The sequence below is a fragment of the Puma concolor genome, chromosome E3, assembly GCF_028749965.1.
Source record: "Puma concolor isolate L17-30 chromosome E3, mPumCon1.1.hap2, whole genome shotgun sequence".
Lineage (NCBI taxonomy): Eukaryota > Metazoa > Chordata > Mammalia > Carnivora > Felidae > Puma > Puma concolor.
Genome location: NC_141682.1, coordinates 9,938,458 through 9,956,054, shown reverse-complemented (window position 1 = coordinate 9,956,054; position 17,597 = coordinate 9,938,458).

The window sequence follows — 17,597 nt, the reverse complement described above, 5'->3', positions numbered from 1 at the left end:
ATAAACTTAAAAAAAAAAAAGAAAGTAAAAGGCAAAATCATCGTTCTCATACAGGTAGAAAAATGAACACATTAAAGACTTTGTTTTACTCAGAATGAGGGAACAAGACAGATGTTCTATCTGGTTCAAAAGAGAATTAAAAAATTTTTTTTTTAAATTTTTGATGTTTATTTATTTTTGAGAGAGAGAGACAGAGCATGAGCAAGGGAGGGGGAGAGAGAGAGAGGGAGACACAGAATCTTAACCAGGCTTCAGGCTCTGAGCTGTCAGCATAGAGCCCAACATGGGACTCGAACCAAAGTCAGATGCTCAACCAACCGAGCCACCCAGGCGCTCCCCAAGAGAGAATTTGAAAAGCAGACACCTTTATAGATCAGAAATATTTAAATGAATGTGCAAATAGAGACAAATTGGGTCTTCCATAAGGAAAGGGGGTGTGCTCAATTGAACCCTCATTGAATGGAGCAGGATCCACATGTCTACCAGTTATCTCCACCTACAGAGTTGTAAAATAGAATCAGGATCTGATAAAGCAGAATGTTATTCTATTCTATTTCTTTCTCTACTTGACTTTAGTCCCCACCAATATATTCTTTCTTTTCTTTCTGGGTGTAAGGAAGACTGAACTTCCAGTCCCCTTTGTGGTACAATGGGTTGTGAGCGGGATCGACAGGTGTCCCTATGGGTCACAGCACTCTGCTGCTGGTTCAGAGTTCTGTTTATCCTGGGTCTGCAATCCGGAAGGCATGGTTGACTTGGAATCCCTATTGGCCTGGATCCCTGAGTGTCTCCATGACCAAGGCTTCCTGCCCACCTGTGCTGGACGTGTGGTATGATGACTGGACATAAATTGAGATTTGGGCTGATTTGTCCTGCGGCATAACTTAACTTATCCTGACTCGTCTCAAAGGAGGTTGTGACAAAAGCTTGTTATGTGGGGCCTGGCATATAGATGTCACCTCATCACTGTTGTTACCTTTCCTAACATCGCACTGTAGCACTTACTACCTTGCATTATGATACTGTATTCCTGGGTCTATACTTCTTGCTAGCACATGAATGCCACGAGGTTACAGAGCATGGTTGTTGGCCTTTGTATTCTCAAATAGCATCTGACCACCCAATGTTTGTAACAAATGTTTACGAATAAATAAGTCAAGTATTACTGACTTCAACAAGTTTAAATTTTTTAGAGCCCTAGATTTTTAAAAATTTTTTAATGTTTATTTATTTTTGAGAGAGAGAGAGAGAGAGAGAGCAGGGGAGGGGAAGAGGGAGGGAGACACAATATCCAAAGCAGGCTCCAAGCTCTCAGCTGTCAGCACAGAGTCCAACACGGGGCTCAAACCCATGGACCATGAGATCATGACCTGAGCCGAAGCCACTTAACCAACTGAGCCACCCAGGTGCCCCGGGAACCTTAGATTTTTTAAAATCTCTAAACTGGAGGGGGGAAAATTCCTAAGGGAGTTGTAGTGAATGAAAAAAAAAAATCAAGGGGCTACGGGAACACTTAATCGTTTAAAAGTATGTGAACGTGAGGGGAATTTTTATGAATTAAAGAAACCAAGGCCTCCAAAGTTGGAGTGCCTGAATTCAAACCAGAACTAAAACTTGAGATTTTAGTACTTGAAGTCCAGAGGTTAAGAGGCCCTGAGAGGCCCTTCTAGAAGTCTCCTTGGAGACATCAGCCACATGCATCTCTGGGGACCTACAGGGGGATGCTCCTTTTTTGCCCAGATGGAACTACAGAATGATCACACACTGGTGTCAGTGAGCCCGTGGGGAGGGGCAAGTGTCTCCTGAGATTCCGTCAGCCTGGGACCAGTCTGAGAGGCCCCTGGGAGCCATTAACCAAGGGACAGAGCAAGCACACCATCTTCCGGAAGTCACTTTGGGAGCGTATGCTAGCTAAGTAGCTCAGGATTGCCCACAAGGCACCAAGAGATTTGTTTGTGTCCTAATTAGTAAAGCATTTTTCTGCTGTTTTGGTCTGAGGTCCAAGACTTTCAATTTTGTAGCTTCCCTGGGGGGTCATGTTGTTATAGGCAGCATGAGGAAGTGGACAGAACCACAGGGTGTGGGTGAAGAGACAGGGTATAGCCTGCATTCCATCGCTCATGGAAGCGTGACCTCAGACCCACCGCTTCACGTCTCTGCTTCTGTTTCCTTGAAAAAGGGAACCATTCTGTGTTACTGACCTCACAGGGTTGAGAAATACGACAATTGCTATTCCATCAGACTGTACAAGCTGCACTACAATTATTGTTGGCATGCCAGCTTTCCATGTGACCGTGAACTCCTAGGGATTAGGCAAAGCCCTTGCCACTTTTATACAGAGTAGGTGGACATGCATGGTTGTCCAGTGGATGGAAAGAAGAAAAGAATCAATGAGAAGAAGAACCAGGTGCATTCCGGACAAAGGTGTTTATTACTACAATAGCCTTACGAAACCCTGGCAGTCTTTCTGGACCCACCTCCGACCTCCCTCATGAAGCCTTATCTGCACACACTGGTCTCTCTTTTGGATTGCTCATGAGCATGCTTTCATGCATTGACAGGATTCAGGAGTTATAAGGAACCCTGAACATCTATTCCCAGTTCCTTGTTTTAGGAATGAAGACACTGAGGCCCAAGTAGATGGTGTCTCCAGTCAAACTCACACACGCCCCTTATCTTCCTGGGGTCTTGATCGCTTTGTGTGTGCTTCATTCCTCCCCTCCTCCCTTCCAGCACCTCCAACCCCTAAACTGTACCCTCCGAAGACTGAACTAAGTCTTCCTTTTCTCATCTTTCCCCTGCCCTCCTCCTGGTGCTTGCACATGACCTTGGATCTCAGGCGGATCCTCAGTAAAGACTGGTAGTTAGAATGAATTTGTAAATCGGCCAAGCTGTCAGGGAGAGGTAGTCTTTAAAAAATGGTGGGAGACTGTTGCCATCTGCTGGTAGACTCATGGAACTACAGTTAAAGGTCGGTCTTGCAGATAGACCCATCAACGTGGGTTTGGTCTTGTTAGCTTGTATGTCTCTTCTATATACACGGCTCTGACTCAGAGTTGAACCTGGAAAAAGGGTGTCTGGTAAAATTTTGCCTTTGGTGGCATTGTCCACAAATGTTTGCGGACTCCTTCATTTGTGCAAACATATTTAGACTTACCCCTTGACTTCTGGGAGCCTGCATGCAGGTAGAGAGCTAAGACTATCAACTATCTTACAGCTATAAACAAGTACTACCATAGTTGGGGAACGAAATATGCTGGAGTCCTTCAGAGGCAAGAAGGGGCTTCTGCCATTTGGGAGCATGGAGGAAATCACTGAGATCCCGTGGAAAATATGACCTTAACATTCTCATCAAATGGAAGAGGCATTTGGCATTTTGTTATTTGGGTCTAGTTTGGCGAACAGAATTTTGTCAGGGAGAGACTGGGAACGAAAAAGGAATGTTCCAGAGGAGGAAATGATGGAAGGAAATGACCACGTGAAGGCCTGAAGCGAGCGAGGGCTTGTCTCGTTACGATTCAGGAAAGCAGAGTGCCCCAGTGTGTTCGGTTGGGTGAGTGGCAGGTGAAAAGCTGGAAAAGTAGGCTGGGGCCCGGTCCAGGGAAACAGATGTTGTCAGTGTCCCACTCATGCCCTCAGGCCTTACCATGTACCCCAGCCTGCCAATATCTGCGTCTCTTGGAGGGCCCTCTCTGGTGGCTGTTCTGCCCTCATACACAGCAGGTGAAAAGTGCACCAGTCCCCTAGCCCCTCCCCCTGACCATCAGCCAATGACTGACTGGAGGTGGTGTATAAATACCCTTGCTGTCTTGCTCCTTGAGTTGAGATAACTCTGAAACGTGTGTTTGACCACCATTTCCCAGAGGTCCCTACAGGATTGAGCTCAGCTGCCTACGGTGGTAACTTGCCTGATAGCACACTCTTGTTGGCTGCCTTCCCTTCCCTGTCTCACTTCCCTATTTCCTACTGGTGCCTACTGGCATCACCGCCAAAATGTATTATGTGCACTAAAATTCTTATCTCAAGGCCTATTTCCAGGGAAACTCAATCTAAAACATCACAGAAGACCCTGGGATGCTAAGTTAAGAAGATGTGACTTCATGGGGCACCTGGGTGGCTCAGTCAAACATCTGACTCCTGATTTCAGCTTGGGTCATGATCACATGGCTTATGGGTTTAAGCCCTGCATCCGGCTCTGTGCTGACAGTGTGGAGCCTGCTTGGGATTCTCTCTCCACACCCCCCTCTCTGCCCCAATCCTGCTTACTCTCTCCCTCAAAATAAAATAAAAAAATAAAGAAGATTAGACTTCAAGTAGTCAGTGCTACCTTAAGGCCAAGTCATAATAGCCATTATTCCCAGACAGTGTCTTACACACTGCCATCCTCCCTATGTGCTCTCTTGTTGGGGGGGGGGGGGAATCTCCCAGACAGTCTTTTTTTTTTAATGTTTATTTTTTTTATAGAGAGAGGCACAGAGCGCGAGTGACTAATCTTTTGAGAGATTATTCGGAGAGAGAGGGAGACACAGAATCCGAAGCAGGCCCCAGGATCCGAAGCTGAGCTGTCAGCACAGAGCCGGACACGGGGCTTGAACCCACAAACCATGAGATCATTACCTGAACTGAAGTCAGACGCTTAACTGACTGAGCCACCCAGGTGCCCCTCCCAGACAGCCTTAATAGCTGGGTACATATTGCTATGCAGTAACTCAAGAATGCATATATCCCAATCTCTGTCCTCATGTGACGATCTGGCCCAAGCCTAGTACAATGCTGTTTTGGGGGTTTTGTTTTTGTTTTTGTTTTGCTTCTACTATTGGCCACAGATTTCCAAACTTCTTTCTTTTATTTCCTTTCTGTTTAAAGAACTTCCTGTAGCCCTTCTTTTATTACAGGAAGCCAAGATTTTCACTTCTATCCAAAAGCAATAAGGCATCCCTGTCTTGTTAATTAAATGGATTAAGTATACCAGTTAAAAGACAATGATTGGCAGAACCGATCTTTTTTTAATGACCCAACTATATGCTGTCTATCTACAGGAAGCTCCCTTCAAATATAACAATATAGGGGGGCGCCTGGGTGGCTCAGTCGGTTGAGCGTCCGACTTCAGCTCAGGTCACGATCTCACGGTCCGTGAGTTCGAGCCCCGCGTCGGGCTCTGGGCTGATGGCTCAGAGCCTGGAGCCTGCTTCCCATTCTGTGTCTCCCTCTCTCTCTGACCCTCCCCCGTTCATGCTCTGTCTCTGTCTCAAAAATAAATAAACGTTAAAAAAATTTAAAAAAAAAAGAAATATAACAATATAGGTAGGTTAAAAGTGAAGGCGGAAGAAAGACATAGCATGCAAATATTAATCAAAAGAAAGCAGGAGTGGCTAAATTAATATCAGATAAAGTGGACTTTGGAGCAAAGAAAATTACCAGGGACACGGAGAGACATTACAAAGAGATAAAGGGGTCAATCCACCAAGAAGACGTAGCAATCCTAAATGTGTATGTACCCGACAACAGAGCTGCAAAATATGTGAAGCAAAAATTGAAAGAAGTGAAAGGAGGAATAGACATATCTACAGTTATACCTCAAAACCCCTCAACAACTGATAGTGTAGCAGGATTCTTGCCCAGAGAGTTATGAAACCAAGACCTTTTTTTTTTTTCCAGGAACTTTGTTCCTGCCGGCACCACTCAGTTGGGTTCATACCAGAAGAACTGAGCCCCGAACACCATGTGGCATGGTTTTTTTATATAGTTTTTTTTTATGTTTTTGTCTCCCATACATGGTAACACACAAACGTGCAGTCTGATTAAGTGGTCTCATGTTACAAGGTCGTGAGGGATGGTGTCACGTATGCGTATAGCCAGGTTGCCTTGAGGTTTTTCTTTTTCCCCTCTCCGTAGGGAGCGGACCCTACCACTGCTCCCCTACCACTGTAGCAGAACGACTGCTACAGACAATCAGCGAAGAAATGGAAGAACACAACAACAGCATCGACCAAGAGGACCTAACTAATGTTCAGAGAACATTCCACCTAAGAATAGCAAAGTACACACTCTTCAAGTGCTCAAGGAGCACATACCAAAGTACACTATATATTATGGGCCATAAAACAAACCTCAAATTGAAAAGAATTGAGGGGCACCTGGGTGGCTCAGCTGGTTGAACTTCTGACTTCAGCTCAGGTCATGAACTTGCAGTTTGTGAGTTCAAGCCCCATGTCAGGCTCTGTGCTAACAGCTCAGAGTCTGGAGCCTGTTTCAGATTCTGTGCCTCCCTCTCTCTCTGTTCCTTTCCCGCTAGCACTCTGTCTCTCTGTCTCTCTCTCAAAAATAAAGATTAAAAAAATTTTTTTAATAAAAAAAGAAAAGAATTGAAATCATACAGAATGAATTCTCTGACCACACTGGTATAAAACTACAAATCAAAAACAGATAAAAGACACTTGGGACAAACACTTGGTAACTAAATAAGAGAATTAAAACAATCCATGGGCCAAATAGAAACTCTCAAGGGAAATAAATACACTGAATTGAGTGGAAATGAAATTGCAACATATTAAAATATGTGAGACACAGCCAAAGCGGTCCCAAGAGGGAAATGGACAGCATTAAATGCTTATGTCAGGAAAAAGGAAAAGTCGCAAATCAATAATCTAAGCTCCTACCACAAAAAAAAAAAAAAAAACTAGAAAATAAAAACTCTCAACAAAGTGGGTGTAAAGGGAATGTACCAAGGGCGCCTGGGTGGCTCAATTCTATGAGTTGGTTCAGCGTCCGACTCTTGATTTCACCTAAGGTCATGATCTCATAGTTGTGGGACCAACCCCTGTGTCAGGCTCCACGCTGAGTGTGGAGCCTGCTTAAGTCTCTATCTCTCCCTCTGCCCCTCTCCCCTGTTTGCTCTCTTACTCTGTTTGAAAAAAAAAAAAAGGTGGGGGGACTCTATTTCAATGTAATAAAGGCCATATGTGACAAGCCCACAGCTAACATCATATTCAGTAGTGAAAACTGAAAGCTTTTCCTCTAAGACAGGAAAGAAGACAAGGATGTCCACTCTTGCACTTTTATTCAACATAGTATTGGAAATCCTAGCTGGAGCAATCAGGCAAGGAAAAGAAATAAAAGGGGTGCCTGGGTAGCTCAGTCATTAAGCGTCTGACTTCGGCTCAGGTCACGATCTCACAGTTTGTGGGTTCAAGCCCCTGTAGGGCTCTGTGCTGACAGCTCAGAGCCTGCTTTGGATTCTGTGTCCCCCTCTCTCTCTGCCTCTCCCCTGCTGTGCTCTGTCTCTCTCTCTCTCTCAAAAATAAAGAAACATTTTTTAAAAGTTAAAAAAAGAGGAAAAGAAAGAAAAGACTTCCAAATTGAAAAGGAAGACATAAAACTGTCACTATTTGCAAATGGTGTGATATTATATGTGGATAACCCTAAAGACCACACCAAAAAAAACCCTGTTAGAACTAATAAATGAATTGAGTAAAGCTGCAGGATAAAAAATCAATACAAAATCAACACAAAATCGATACAAAAATCCGTTGCATCTCTATCCACTAACAATGAATTCTCAGAAAGAGAAATTAGAAAACAGTCCCATTTACAGTTTCAGCTGAAAGAATAAAATACCTGGAAATAAATTTAACCAAGGAGGTGAAAGACCTTTACCTTGAAAACTATAAGACGTTAATGAAAGAAAACTGAAGAAGACATAAATAAATGGGAAGATATTCCATGCTCATGGATTGAAAGAATTAATATTGTTACAATGTCCACACTACCCAAAGCAATCTACAGTTCAGAGCAATCCCTATCAAAATTCCAATGGCACTTTTCACAGAAATAGAACAAACAACCCTAAAATTTGTATGGAATCATGAAAGACTCTGAATAGCCAATGCAGTCTTAAGAAAGAAGAACAAAACTGGAGGCACCGCACTCCCTGATTTCAACTACTACAAACTCATAGTAACCAAAATAGTATGATATTGACATAAAAATATACACACAGATCAGTGAAACAGAATAGAGAGCCAAGAAATAAAGCCACACATATATGGGCAATTAATTTATGACAAAGGAGTCAAGAATATACAATGGAGAAAGGACGTTCTCTTCAATAAATAATGATGTTGGGAAAACTGGACAGACACATGCCAAAGAATGAAACTGGGCCATTGTTTTCCATCATATGCAAAAATAAACTCAATGAATTAAAGATTTGAACATAAGACCTGAAAGCATGACACTCCTAGAAGAAAAAATAAGTTGTAAGTTCCTTGACATCAGTCTTGGAGATGAGTTTTGGGATTTGACATCAAAGCAAAGGCAACAAAAGCAAAAGTGAATAATCAGGACCATATCAAACTAAAAGCTTTTGCATAACAACAGAAACCATCAACAAAATGAGAAAGCAACCTAATAAATGGGAGAATATATTTGCAAATGATATATCCTATAAGGGGTTAATATCCAAAATATATAAAGAACTTACACAACTTAGGGCACCTGGTTGGCTCAGTTGTTAGAGCATGTTAGAGCATGCAACTCTTGATCTCTTGCGTGTGGAACCTACTTAAAAAAAAAAAAAAAAAAAAAAGAACTACAACTCAACACAAAATACAAACAATCTGATTTAAAAATGGGCAGAGGGGGGGTGCCTGGGTGGCTCAGTCGGTTAAGTGTCTGACTTCGGCTCAGGTCATGATCTCGTGGTTCACGAGTTCGAGCCCCGCATCAGGCTCTGTGCTGACAGCTCGGAGCCTGGAGCCTGCTTCCGATTCTGTGTCTCCCTCTCTCTGACCCTCCCCCATTCATGCTCTGTCTCTCTCTGTCTCAAAAATAAATAAACATTAAAACATTTTTTTAAAAAATGGGCAGAGGACATTTTTAAAATAGACACTTTCCCAAACAAGACATGCAGATGACCAACAGACATGTGAAAAGATGCTAAACATCACTAATCATGAGGGAAATGCAAATCAAAACCACAATGAGATATCACCTTACACCAGTCTGAATGCCTAGGATAAAAAAGACAGGAAATAACAAGTGTTGATGAGGGGTGTGGAGAAAAGGGAACCCTCGGGCACTGTTGGTGGAATATAAATTGGTGCAGGCACTATAAAAATCAGTATGGAGGTTCCTCCAGAAACTAAAAATAGAAGTACCATATGATCCAGGAATTCCACTTCTGGATACTTACCCAAGGAAAACAAAGTTTGAAAAGATGTATGCATCCCTGTATTTATTGCAACATTATCTACAATAGCCACGATACAGAAACAACTTAAATGTTCATTGATAAATGAATGGATAAAGATGTGGTATATATACACAATGGAATATTACTGAGCCGTAAAAAAGAACGAAATCTTGCCATTTGCAACAACGTGGACAGAATTGGAGGGTATAATGCTATGTGAAAGAAGTCAGACAGAGAAGGACAAATATATGACTTCACTTATATGTGGAATCTAAAAGACAAAGCCAGCCAATCAACCAACAAAACCAGAAACAGACTCATAAATACAGAGAACAAACTGGTGGTTTCCAGATGGGAGGGAGTCAGGAAATGGGAGAAATAGGTGAAGGGGATTAAGAGGTACAAACTTCCGGTTGTAAAGCAAATAAGTCACGTGGATGAAAAGTGCAGCATAGGGAATATAGTCAATAATATTGTCATAATGTTGTATGGTGACAGATAGTAGTTACACATATTGTGGCAATGAGTAATATACCTGAAACTGATAGATCACATATGTCAATTATACTTCAATAATTAAAAACAAAAAGACATGCGTAGGGTAAAATGTTTTTGGGTAAACTTTTAAAATAGTTTTTCCAAATCGATTTAGTAACTTGAAAGCTTAAAGTTTTGGTACATTGGATGAAATGATGAGTTGAGTTAAATTCACTGAATATCCATATCATTTCCAAATAGTATAGAATGATAAAACATTAATTACTGCACATAGCTTTATCTACTTCTTGCTTATCATTATAGAGAAACTCAAGATATTTGGATCTATCAGTAAATATGTTTCATGCCGCATTGAAAACTTATAGTATGAGGAAGTATGTGTTCTAGATGTTATGAAATGTATTTGTAGAAGTGCCAACCTAAAATATGCTGATGTAACAGATAGTTCACAATTATTTATTTAATTGTTCACTAGAAATTCAGGTTCCTAAGGGTTAAGAATTCTAATTAACCCTAATTCTAAGAGTTAATAATTCTAACTCTAATAATTCTAATTCTAATTCTAATTAATTACCTAGAAATAATAAGGGAAAGAATTCAGTAGGCCAGGAAAGTAAGCATTTTTGCTGTTGTTATAAAAGGTATGAGGTATGGAGATGCATTTTTGTTGGGGGAAATAAAAGTGATTTTGTCTTAAAGTAGAGGTGGGAATTTCTCAGGGAAAGAGAAAAGAGACAAACTAAAATAAACATAGCAAGTTGTAGAAGATTTGTGGAAAAGGAATCTCAGGAAAAGACTTTCATTATGATCCAGTTAGATAAGTTTAAATAACTTTGTAATAAGGGTTTTAAAAATAAGCTTTAATATCAATAGTGTACATATATAAAAGTAAACCTTAATTTTTTTTAATCTTCTGAAAGGACAAAGTTTTCTCAGATTATTGGTCTGCTTTTGATAAGCTTTGTAAAGGGCTTTTCTTTACCTTTTGAAGTAACCTGCCTCAAAAGAAAAAGGGGGGGGGGTGTTTCATCAAAATAATGTCCTGTTTGCTGTCTTTATCTAGTTCTTGATTACTTAAGTAAACTGAGTGTTCTAGATATTAAAAGATCTAAGTTTTTGCTCAGCACTATGTGACTTTCTAAATTTGCTTTTAACATCTATTGTCACCATGGTTAAATGGATAACTAAGTGTTGTTTTATAGTGACCTATGATTCTATTGACCTTGTGTTTTAAAACCTTTTGATATTTTGACAAATTTCCCAAAATCAAATTCTAAATATAGTCTTTTCGACCTTGAGTTAACTTTGAGTTTTTCCAGAGGGTCTCTGGAACATCTCAAAGGATTTGTTCTACTTATAAAAATGGAGATATTGGGGTGCTTGGGTGACTCATTCGGGTAAGTGTCCGACTCTTGATTTCAGCTCAGGTCATTATCCCAGGGTTGTGGGATTCAGCCCCGTGTTGGGCTCTGCTCTGAGTCTGGAGCTTGCTTAAGATCTCTCTCTCTCTCTCTCTCTCTCTCTCTCTCTCTCTCTGGGTGCCTGGGTGGCTCAGTCAGTTAAGCATCTGACTTACACTCATGTCATGATCTCATGGTTCATGGGTTTGAGCCCCGTGTTGGGCTCTGTGCCAACAGCTCAGAGCCTGGAGCCTACTTCGGATTCTGTGTCCCCTCTCCCTCTGTCCCTCCCCCATTCATTCTCTCTCTCTCTCTCTCTCTCTCTCTCTCTCTCTCAAAAATAAATAAACATTAAAAAATGAAAAATTTTTTAAAAAAATGATTCTCTCTCTGGCACAAAAACAGACACTCAGATCAATGGAACAGAATAGAGAACCCAGAAATGGACCCACAAACGTATGGCCAACTAGTCTTTGACAAAGCAGGAAAGAATATCCAATGGAAGAAAGACAACCTCTTCAGCAAGTGGTGCTGGGAAAACTGGACACATGCAGAAGAATGAACCTGGACCATTTTCTTACACCACACACAAAAACTCAAAATGGATGAAAGACCTCAATGTAAGACAGGAAGCCATCAAAATGCTCAAGGAGAAAGCAGGCAAAAACCTCTCTGATCTTGGCCGCAGCAACATCCTAGTCAACCTGTCTCCGGAGGCAAGGGAAACAAAAGCAAAAATGAACTATTGGGACCTCATCAAGATAAAAAGCTTCCACACAGCGAAGGAAACAATCAGCAAAAGTAAAAGGCAACCAATGAAGTGGGAGAAGATATTTGCAAACGACATATCAGATAAAGGGTTAGTATCCAAAATCTATAAAGAACTGATCAAACTCAGCACCCCAAAACCAAATAATCCAGCAAAGAAATGGGCAAAAGACATGAGTAGACACTTCTGCAAAGAAGACATCCAGATGGCCAACCAACACATGAAAAAATGCTCAACATCACTCATCATCAGGGAAATAAATATCAAAACCACCTGCCAGAATGGCTAACATGAACAACTCAGGCAACAAGAGATGTTGGTGAGGATGTGGACAAAGAGAATCTCTTGCACTCCTGGTGGGAATGCAAGCTGATGCAACCACTCTGGAAAACAGTGTGGAGGTTCCTCAAAAAATTAAAAATAGAACTAGCTTATGACCCAGGAATTGCACTACTAGGTATTTATCCACAGGATACAGGTGTGCTGTTTCAAAGAGACACATGCACACCCATGTTTATAGCAGCACTTTCTTTTTTAAAAATTTTTTTTTCAACATTTATTTATTTTTGGGACAGAGAGAGACAGAGCATGAACGGGGGAGGGGCAGAGAGAGAGGGAGACACAGAATTGGAAACAGGCTCCAGGCTCTGAGCCATCAGCCCAGAGCCCGACGCGGGGCTCGAACTCACGGAGCGCGAGATCGTGACCTGGCTGAAGTCGGATGCTTAACCGACTGCGCCACCCAGGCGCCCCAGCAGCACTTTCAACAATAGCCAAAGTATGGGAAGAGCCTAAATGTCCATCGATGGATGAATGGATAAAGAAGATGTGGTATGTGTATATATATATATATATATATATATATATATATATATATATATATAATGGAGTATTACTCGACAATCAAAAAGAATGAAATCTTGCCATTTGAAACTTTGTGGATGGAACTAGAGGGTATTACGCTAAGTGAAATCAGTCAGAGAAAGACAGAAATCATATGACTTCACTCATATGAGGACTTTAAGAGACAAAACAGAGGAACATAAGGGAAGGGAAACAAAAATAATATAAAAACATGGAGAGAAACAAAACATAAGAGACTCATAAATATGGAGAACAAACAGGGGAAGGAGCTAAGATGGCGGAACAGCATGGAAACTTTTTGTGAGTCTCGCATCCATGAAATACAGCCAGACCAACACTAAACCATCCTACACACCTAGAAAACTGATTGGAGGATTAACACAACAATCAGCACAACCTGAACCACAGAATTCAGCAGGTACGCAGCGCAGAGAGAGAGCTGAACGTGGGGAGCGAGAAGCCGCAAAAGTAGGGAACCGCTTTTGCAGGTGGAGAGAGGACGGAGACCGGGGACAGGGGAGAATATGGGAAGAGCACCCCTCCCCAAAAGCAGCTAGAGAGAAGGTGGAATATTGGAAACAGCTGCAGGGACTAAACTAAAAAGGGAGAAAAGAGAAAGGAGAAAGGAGAGGGTTTAAATGCCATTAAGACTGTAAACAAGGGGAACGCAAAGGCTGCAGCTCCGCAGCTCCCTACCTGGCAGCGCTCTGGTGGGAAGGGCGAACCCCCAGCAGCAGAGTGGGGTCCGGGAGGTTCTCAGGCCACATGGGGTAAAGCGGTTCCACTGCTGGAAGGACATTTGGTAGAGACTGTTGAAGCCCCCTGGTCCCAGCAGACCCCAGAAAACGGCCACATTCGCTGGTGCTGGAACAAGCACCCTCGTTAAGGGTGAAGCCTGGTGCCAGGTGCGTGTTGTGATTTCCCACAATCCCTGAAACGCTGCTGCTACACTGTCTTGCGAACTTTTTCTGGAGCGGGCTGGCACCTGGCCGCAGTCTTGGGGCACCGGCAACAACAGGGTCCAGCGGTTCCTGGGTGCAGCCGATATTCAGCCATTGCTCATTCAGCAGTTGCTCGGTGAGACCCTCCCACAGAGGGGCAGAACGGGTCAAGGCCGCAGTCCTTCAGGAGTAAGGGGCTGGGGAAAACAGTCACCTATGAGACAAAACTCGGGAGAGAGGTACTGCCTGGGGCCTGGTCACGGAGAGCAAAAAAGCGGGGAGTGGAGGAGAGCTGATGATAGAGGACGGGAACACGATTGCTGATCCGGGAGAACAGACCCAGTAGCCGGGTGGCCCCATTTTCACCGCTCCTGCGCATGCGCATATGCACCTACGAGCGCTGCAACAAGCCACCCCAGTAGGCTAACAGCGCCATCTAGTGGAGAGCGGAGCTGTTACACTGAGCCCCACCCAACTGGGCCAACTTCCTCTTCAAGAACACAAGTGTCACTGCTGACTTAATTTATGGACTATAAAGGGCTACATAGACTGACTTCTAGGGGAAAAGGAAGCAAGTTCAGTCCTACTTCAATTTGTTAGCAAATTGTCATCTATTCAGTTTTTTCTTTGTTTTCCTTTTTCCTTTTTCTCTTTTACAATTCTTTTACTTGAATACAGAAAGAGAAAAAATTCATTTTGATTTTGAATTTTTATTAAAAATATATTTCTTTAATTTTTATTACTATATTTTTTACTTTTGTGTAAAAATTTTCAAATTCGACTTTACTTCCATCATTTTACTTTAGTCTGCTTCAGTGTACTCACCTTTTCAAATTTTCAAACAATTTCCTTTTTTTCTTTCTTTTTCTTTTTTTCTCTTTTTCATTTCTTTTCTTTTTCTTGAATGCAGAAAGAGAAAAACTTCATTTTTACTTTCAATTTCTATTAAAATATTTTTATTTAATTTTTATTACTATATTTTTTGTTTTTATGTAAATTTTTTCAAATTCTATTTTACTTCCATCATTTTATTTTAGTCTACTACAGTGTACTCACTATTTTAAATTTTCAAATGATTTCTTTTTTCTTTTTTCTCTTTTTCACTTTTTCTTTTTTCTTAAGTACAGAAAACGAAAAAATTCATATTTACTTTTAATTTTTATTAAAAATATTTTTATTTAATTATTTTCTACTATATTCTTTACTTTTGTGTACATTTTTTTCAAATTCCATTTTACCACCATCATCTCATTTTAATCTACTTCAATGTATTCATTTTTTCAAATTCTCAAACGATTTCCTTTTTTTTCTCCCCCCCTTTTTTTTCTCTAATCTGTCAAACCACTTTCAACACCCAGACCAAAAACACACCTAGGATCTAGCATCATCTATTCGATTTGTGTGTGTGTGTGTGTGTGTTTAATTTTTAATTTTAATATTTTTTAATTTTAACTTTTTTAATTTCAATTTTTCTACCTCATTAATTCCTTTTCTCCCTTCAAAATGACAAAATGAAGGAATTCACCCCAAAAGAAAGAGCATGAAGAAACGACAGCCAGGGATTTAACCAACACAGATACAAGCAAGATGTCAACCAGAATTTAGAATCACAATACTAAGAATACTAGCTGGAGTTGAAAATTGATTAGAATCCCTTTCTGCAGAGATAAAAGAAATAAAAAATAGCCAGAATGAAATAAAAAATGCTATAACTGAGCTGCAATCACGGATGGATGCAGCAGTGGCAAGGATGGATGAGGCAGAACAGAGAATCAGTGATGTAGAAGACAAAGTTATAGAGAATAATGAAGTAGAAAAAAAGAGGGAGATTAAGGCAAAAGAGCATGATTTAAGAATTAGAGAAATCAGTGACTCATTAAAAAGGAACAACATCAGAATCATACGGGTCCCAGAAGAGGAAGAGAGAGAAATAGGGGTAGAAGTGTTTTGTGAGCAAATCATAGCAGAAAACTTTCCTAACCTGGGGAGACACAGACATCAAAATCCAGGAAGCACAGAAGACTCCCATTAGATTCAACAAAAACCGACCATCAAAAAGGCATATCATAGTCAAATTCACAAAATACTCAGGCAAGGAAAGAATCATGAAAGCAGCAAGGGAAAAAAAGTCCCTAACCTATAAGGGAAGAAGATCAGGTTTGCAGCAAACATAGCCACAGAAACTTGGCAGGCCAGCAAGGAGTGGCGGGATATATTCAATACGCTGATTTGGACAAATATGCAGCCAAGAATTCTTTATCCAGCAAGACTGTCATTCAAAATAGAAAGAGAGATAAGTTTCCCAGACAAACAAAAATTAAAGGAGTTCGTGACCGCTAAACCAGCTCTGCAAGAAACTTTAAGGGGGACTTTCTGAGGGAAGAAAGGATGAAAAAAATATATATATATATATACACACACACACACAAATAAATACCAAAAGCAAAAAAAGATTAGAAAGGACCAGAGAACACCACCAGAAACTCCAACTCTACAAGCATCATAATGGCAATGAATTCATATCTTTCAGTACTCACTCTAAACGTCAATGGACTCAATGCTTCAATCAAAAGACATAGGGCAACAGAATGGATAAGAAAACAAGATCCATTTATATGCTGTTTACAAGAGACCCACTTTAGACCTAAAGACACCTTCAGATTGAAAGTAAGGGGATGGAGAACCATCTATCACTCTAATGGTCAACAAAAGAAAGCCAGAGTAGCCATACTTATATCAGACAATCTAGACTTTAAAATAAAGACTGTATCAAGAGATGCAGAAGGGCATTATATCATAATCAAGGGGTCTATAGACCAAGCAGACCTAACAATTGTAAACATTTATGTGCCAAATGTGAAGCACCCAAATATATAAATCAATTAATCACAAACATGAAGAAACTCATCAATAGTAATACCATAATAGTATTTCAACACCCCCACTCACAGCACCCTTTCACATAATAGTTGAAGGAGACTTCAACACCCCACTCACAGCAATGAACAGATCATCTAATCAAAAAATCAACAAGGAAACAATGGCTTTAAATGACACACTGGACCAGACAGACTTAACAGATATATTCAGAACATTTCATCCTAAATCTGCAGAATGTACATTCTTCTCCAGTGCACATGGAACATTCTCCAGAATAGACCATATACTGGGACACAAATCAGCCCTAAGTAAGTACAAAAAAATCAAGATCATACTGTGCATATTTTTAGACCACAACGCTATGAAACTTGAAATCAACTACAGGAAAAAATTTGGAAAGGTAACAAATACTTGGAGACTGAAGAGCCTCCTACTAAAGAATGAATGGGCTAACCAAGCAGTTGAAGAGGAAATTAAAAAGTATATGGAAGTCAATGAAAATGATAACACCACAACCCAAAACCTCTGGGACACAGCAAAGGCGGTCATAAGAGGAAAGTATATAGCAATCCAGGCCTTCCTAAAGAAGGAAGAAAGATCTCAGATACACAAGATTTAACTTACGCCTTAAAGAGCTGGAAAAAGAACAGCAAATAAAACCCAAAACCAGCAGAAGACAGGAAATAATAAAGATTACAGCAGAAATTAATGCTATCGAAACCAAAAAAACAGTAGAACAGATCAATGAAACCAGTGGCTGGTTCTTTGAAAGAATTCACAAAATTGATAAACCACTAGCTAGTTTGATCAAGAAGAAAAAGGAAAGGACCCAAATAAATAAAATCAAGAATGAAAGAGGAGAGATCACAACCAACACAGAAGAAATACAAACAATAATAAGAGAATATTATGAGCAATTATATGCCAATAAAATGGGTAATCTGGAAGAAATGGACAAATTCCTAGAAGCATATACACTACCAAAACTGAAACAGGAAGAAATAGAAAATTTGAACAGACCCATAACCAGTAAGGAAATCGAATTAGTAATA